Source organism: Anneissia japonica, unplaced genomic scaffold (assembly GCF_011630105.1).
Source record: "Anneissia japonica isolate Jap-2015-1 unplaced genomic scaffold, ASM1163010v1 scaffold15505_len60709_cov126, whole genome shotgun sequence".
NCBI lineage: Eukaryota > Metazoa > Echinodermata > Crinoidea > Comatulida > Comatulidae > Anneissia > Anneissia japonica.
In genome coordinates, this window is record NW_022711624.1 from 31,771 (window position 1) to 38,929 (window position 7,159).

Consider the following 7,159-nt stretch of genomic DNA (forward strand, 5'->3'; position numbering starts at 1 on the left):
CCCAACCTGTCGTGAAAATGTACTGAATACTCAGTGCGTGTGAAAACACTTGCAAAATATATTTGCAAGTTGTTCTCCAGTGAGACTCGAACCCACATTCTCCAGATCACTAGCCTGGCATCATGCCTATTTTTGCAAGTGTTTTTCACATGTACTGAGTATTCAGTACATTTTCACGACGGGTTGGACACAATTCCACCTATATGTTCTATTGATGATGTTGTCAATATTATAATATATCATAGATTCATGAAATGCTTAATAGGCCCTGAACGATAACATGACTTGACCATACTGTAGTTTGTTCTCAATATTCTTTAATTTTTTTAACAAAATATTTTTTAGATATTTCTGAGCGTTAATGCTGTACCGTATTTGTTTTTAAAAACCTCAGAACGTATAAGCATTCAGAGTTTCGCCTGAGTAGACCCCACTAGAGGCTCTGTCTCTATGTCCGATCAGGTGCATTTTTACCAATTTTACCTAGGGCCCTGCAGTTATATATGCCATAGTCACCAACTGTCACGCATCACTTCAAAGTGATATTGGATGAAACGCATTTTGCAGAAACACATGCGCGGTCATAAATGTGTCACGCATTTGCACTTGCGTGATAACGAATTATCACAAAATCAGGGGAAAACGTATTTGAAATTAGAAGAAATTGGTTTTATTAAAAATATAAAAACGGTATACAGTAGCTTGAGTCATTAGGGAGCTTTCTTTATCTCGTTCGAGAATCAATTCACAGAAAAAATTTTTCCTTTCCGACCAAAACAACCCAGCCAACCACGCACTTGTAGAATCTAGTAGTCGCGAGCAGTCTTGCGAGTTTATTGTTACAACCAACCGTTTAAAATGTGATGGGAACCTGAACTTCCGCAGGGGTTCCGTAATAATACCGTATACACTCGCGTAGGTCCTATAAGGTGACCCGTGTATAAGACGACCCCCGAGTTTTAGAAGATTTTTGGTTGATATTTGTATGGCGTATAAGACGACTCCCTGTTTCATGGTCGGAATTCCTAATTTTTTGTGGTCCTGTATACTGCGTCTAGCTGGATAAATGGAGCCAAATGCAAGGGTAATCTTCCAAATAATACCATTTTATAAGTTTTTAAATCTTCACCACCAAAATCTTGTTTTCCCATATTTAAAATTGCTTTCATTGATACAACATTTAGTTGCTTCATTGCAGTAGTAAGTTCGCGTGTTAAGCTGGTTTTTCACTAAGCGAATTTATTCGCGCAAATCAAAGAGTCGGCTCGCTTCCTGAGCTCTGATTGGTTGCGCATTTTTTCGCTTCTCAAAAACTCCGATAGGAATGTGAATGCGCATGAGCATAAGCCGACGCTTTGTATTCGCGTGAATAAATTCGCCTAGTAGAAAACCAGATTTATGGACGATCCGCACATAAGACGAACATCCGCACATAAGACGAACATGAATATAAATATAAAAATCTAAAATCTGAATATCGTGCGTATAAGACGACCCCCTTTTTTTCGATCGTAGTTTGCTATTTTAAGCCTCGTTTATACGCGAGTATAGGCCTACACGGTATTTGTTTTAAAACCCTAGGTCACCTGAGCGTTAAAGGATTCCCCATACAGTGGCGGATTCAAGGGGGAAATTTTCCATGGGGAGGACCCCCGGACCCCCTTTCATTTTGGGTATTTTTGGAAACGTATTGAACCCCCTCTTCAAAATCATGGATCCGCCCCTGAATCATGCATGTACCTTTGTTTGCACTAAACACTTAATCTATGTTCCCCCTTTAGCTGATGTGAGGTAAGAGAGTTTATTTAAAAGATAAGTTACATTTAATAATTTAAATTGTTCGGATGAAATACATATTTTTTTATGAAGTTCAATGCAAGTTTGTACCATGTACTGTGTGTCTTTGTATATGTTCCATTCTAGTGGAGGTTCTATCTCTTTTGAATATAAATTAAATACTGTACTTAATTGATTTATTATTGCCCACTTGAATTGTATAGCCCTAGGTGCTGCAGTGTTCTTTATGCAGAGCGCCATATATAAATACTTGATGTGCTTATCCGGGTCCGATGGCACCTCCAATTTCAAGCAAGTGTTGCAGAGACTCTGGAGTTAGGTTGCATATGAGAATGAAGAAGATAATTCTGATAGCAACATTGATTTATTGTTTTAAGTTCTGCGACAATAACATTCAGAGGCGAATTTAGAAAGTTTAGATAAATAGTATTTATTAAAGTTTTCATAGGTTTGTTTTAACGCCAGTTTGCGTTACCTAACTATGTAACTTAATTCATTCTAATTAAAGAGAGAAACGGGTTGACCAATAACAGGACCTTAAAATGTTTGCTATAGATCGACTACAATGTACGTTAATATGTAAACATTTAAATCAATTTAGATCAGTCTTAATGATGTGATTTTAAATAGCAGAAGCGGATTTAGAGTGGGGGAGGGGGTGGGGAGTGGTGAAAAAAAAGAAAAAAAGAAAAATTGATCGCCCAAACGCATTAGGTTATTTTCGGGCGTCAGCAACTAAAGAACATAGGGCCTAGGCTATTTAATATTATGATGTAGCTGGGCATGTATTTTATGGTGATAGATTAATTAAAAGAAGTTTAACATTGTTCTGTGTATATTATTTGAATTTCTTCAATTTCAAATGAACGGCCCCTGATTTTCCTGTAATTTTTGCAGTATTTCAAATGAATATGTACCCATATAACTGTCTTCTAATCGGATTAAAATCTGGCCGAATTTTGGCCGATATTGAAAAAAAGTTTGGCCGAATTTGGCCGTGAGATGGCGTGTGTTTGGCCGTGAAGCCTGTCGACTATCTGGCAACCCTGCTGAGCGTGATGCCACTGATTGTAACAACTCCTGATTGTAGCAACCCCAAAACGAACGGAACTTCAGAAAATACAGTACAGTATACCAATTATTCTTGCAAACTTCATATCCTATTGCGTTGTTTGTGTTTTAAGTTAACTTAATTTTTTTTTTTTAAGTGTACAGTTTTTTTTAATATTTTAAAATCCTTATTAGTTAAATTTATTTTTTTTTTTATTTTTTTTTTATTTTCATTTAAATATAAAAATAAATGCGATTGTTAATTTAGACTTTGGAACAATGTAAACCTGTAATCATATGACTACTTATACAGAATTTTACTATATTATAGGCCTAGCCTAGGACCAGGCTTCCTACTATAGTTTAGGCTATAGAGGCCTAGTCCAAGACCTTGTTGCAAATCATAGCCCACAAAGGCCTGGCCTATAATGCCTAGCATAGGGCTCGTGATCGCGGTGCCCTGACCATTAAAAATTAGCACACGCACTAGAAAGCATTGTTCACAACATTGGACTGCAGCGAAAATTGATTCCCCCATCATTAATGGAACAGGCCCATGTCATGCTTGGCTGATTAGTTTTGATTTACATTTCACATGTCTAGTGTTGTCGTAAAACGTATTTCAAACCAGTGCTTTGTTGGTTTTTGATTTACGTTTTGGAATAGAATTTGGAGAGGGCATTTGATCAAGTCAGACCTACGTTTTGAATTTGAATTACATTTTAAATAAATTAGAACTACATTTTGGAAAATTTGAACTACGTTTAAAAAAAAATTAGAACTTTATTTTGGGAAACTAGATCTACATTTTGAGAAATTTATGCCTACGTTTTGATAAATTAGACATTGAATTTTGCCATTACATTTTGAATTTAACATGGACTTTTGCTGCGTATGGCACCCCATAGAGTATAAGTTTTTCATTTATTAAAGTATAGTATATGTCATATAATATGAAAACGCAACAAAAAGAATAGCATGAAGCACATACTAAATTCCATTGTTTCAATTACAAGATCATGTTGCAATCATGAATAGGCCTATATCACCGTAAATGGAAGAGAATATAGCAGAAAGATATTTTGTTAGTGGAAAGATAGCAAAACAATAATACTTAGGCCTATGATAAACCGATTCACGAACTAAAATATATATGGCCTAGGCATATTAAATTTTTCGTTTTCGCAACTCCTTCGGCGCTCCATATATTTGTTCAAAATAAACCGCGACCGAAACGAAGCGCGACCGAAATGATCGGCTACCGTAAGCCTTAGGCTGGATCACAATATTATTTATTTAATAAATGCGTAGGCCTAGGTATACTACTTGCCAGAAGATTATCCTTCTATATAATACCCTGCAAAAGTGAAAAAAATTGAAGCCTAACTTACTGTAGTTAGGATACAATTTCAACTCTCTCTCTATGGTCTACGCCTAGGCTATGCCTGCCGACGACCCTCTTGCACCAACCAGGAAGTAATGGTGCAACTAAACTTTGAATGAGAAGGCGCCCTCTCAAAGTCGCTTTTTAAAACTTTTTTACAAAGATCTTATAAACACAAGATAGCGTTCTCCGCGATTTACGCGTAACAAATAGAAGCGTCGGTCAAGGTTCAAAAGTTTCCAATTTAGCAAGAGGGCGCCATTCATGCCTTATTACAGAATTTGCACGCGTAAATCGCGGAGAACGCTATCTTGTGTTTATAAGATCTTTGCTTTTTTAAGTGGTGGGTAGGTGTGGCGCCCCACGTTCGACTCCCTATCTTAGGCAACCCAAGGCATTGTCATCAGTGGCGTAGGAATGGGCAGTGCAGGCATTGCAAAGCTATATGGTCCGGTGCTATTTGGGGCCCGTTCTAAACGTGTATTCCAATAGCTATCTGCTCAATGAAGGGCGTTTACAGTTAAAGTTATTGATTTTAGGGCGCGTATTCGTGCTTTTCTTTCTTTTTTAAGTAATACACAAAATGAAAAAAACAGTGCCGGTGGGAAATTTTGAGTGCCAGACGGGGTGTACTGGTACTGGGTATTTATATTGCGCCTTTCCCTTGCGGTTATGAAGCGCAAACCAAGCCTCAATAATTCAGGAAAACAATAGTAGGCATAAAATCAGTCATTATTCAGGAACCCCCATACATTACAATAGTACATTTACACACAAACAAGACAAGACAGATTACAACAATAAAAACACAAAAGGAAATAGCAGCAAAAAGAGGCTTAGGCAAACAAGTAAGTCTTGAGTGTGCACGTTTAATTAAAAATATTAAATCTAAAATAGCTCTAATGTCAGTTGGGGCATCAATGATGTGATTTTTGTAGCGTTTATATACTTTCTGCTTCAAATCAATCAATAAATCAATCATTTAGAACGTATAGGCCTAGACATAATATACAAGAAACATAAAGCATCAAATACTGTAAGCTTTAATAATATTACGAAAAATTTAATAAAAATCCACTGATTTGGCAGTATATTTTATCAACATTCTTCTTCTTCTTCTTCTTCTTCTTCTTCTTCTTCTTCTTCTTCTTCTTCTTCTTCTTCTTCTTCTTCTTCTTCTTAAATAATAATATGCATCGACACCGTAATATGAAAATAATAAAATTCTTTGGTTTGAATATCAACATATAAATTCGTTTGTTTCAAATAAATAAAACGAAATATATTATGAATCTTAAAACATTATTATAACTTACACAAACCTAGTATAATCCACTGTTCGTTTGTTTCAAATACATAAAACGAAATATATGGATCTTAAAACATTATTATTAACGTACACAAACCTAATAAAATCCACTGTTCGTTTGTTTCAAATAGATAAAACGAAACATATGAATCTTAAAACATTATTATTAACTTACACAAACCTAATAGAATCCACTGGTTGGTTCGCAAACTCATCGCAGTATTAATGCTATTGAATTGCTTAAAACCATATTAATTAATTTGCAGCATAAAGACCTGATAATACAACACGAAATCATCGATCTGTAGCAGAAATAGATTAACCACACACACAAGTAATAAAATCCATTTCATTTGGTTTGATTATCAACATATGATTGCATAATAATGTACATTCGTTTGTTTCAAGTAGATAAAACGAAATATATGCCATCATCTAAATCATTAATTATGGGACTTGCACAAACCTAATAAAATCCACTGTTGTTTTGGCAAACTAATGGCAGCATAACAATTGCCCTGGTTTCCTTAAAACCACATCAATTATTTGACAGCATATTAAGACCTAACAATAAAACACGAAATAATGGATACTGTAGCAGCAATAGATTAACCCCACATACACACACACACACCAACAAATACCCCCCCACACACACACACACACACCCACGTACAGCATGCACAGCTTTGCGCCTACTTGGCGTTCCATACAAATATATCGCGGCCGAACCGGTCCTACACCGGCAGAGGACTCAGATCGATTTAGTAGATCTTATTTTATCTTTCCTGACTTCCGAAATGTCTTTTAATGACTTTTAAGTTTTTCAAAATTCAAGGTTTTCCCTCTCTTGAAAACAGTCAGGTAAATTGTTTTCATTCTTATAGTAAGGCCTTATATACATTTAAAAAAATTGAGTATGGCATAGCAGGCCCGTAGCCAGGGGGGTTTTTATGGTTCGGGCGAACCCCCCTTTTCTAGCGAACCCCCCTGTTTTCTAGCGAACCCCCTCGAATTTTTGAATGAGTCCCACCCGTTTTTAAATTGTAGCCTGCATTACAAGCCTACATTCATAGAATATGTCAGCTTCAGAAGTTCGGAGATTTAAATTAAAACGCAATTCCTTTACGATGGCACATAAGGATGGCAAACATCGATAAAAACACGGCTGCCGTCTCAACTTTCACTGGCCTTTGGCTGAATGTTTGTAAGAAATGTACCAAAAGGTAACGAAACCGGTCGCCGTCTACCTAGAGTAAATGGTGCCACCAAACGAAGCGAAAGTTTTGCGACTTAATCCACCAAATGCAAATAAAGTTTTGCGACTTAATCACCTAAATGTGGATTGTGTGGTTAGTAAATTCCATAGCCATACTGTCCATCGCGCACACTAAACTATGTGCTGATGGAGCATTTTGGGGAAATGGACTCTCCTTTTTTTTCATCCCAAACAAAATATAATAAATCAACATAGTCCATCTCAGTCATCATAGCGAGTCTCAAAATTAGGCTAGGAAGTTTGTTTTAAACAGCAGACACGCTACAGAACGGAGTGCGTCAAAACGAGTGTTTGTTAATGTTTAGTGATAAAGAATCATGAAACGTTGTAGAATAACTGA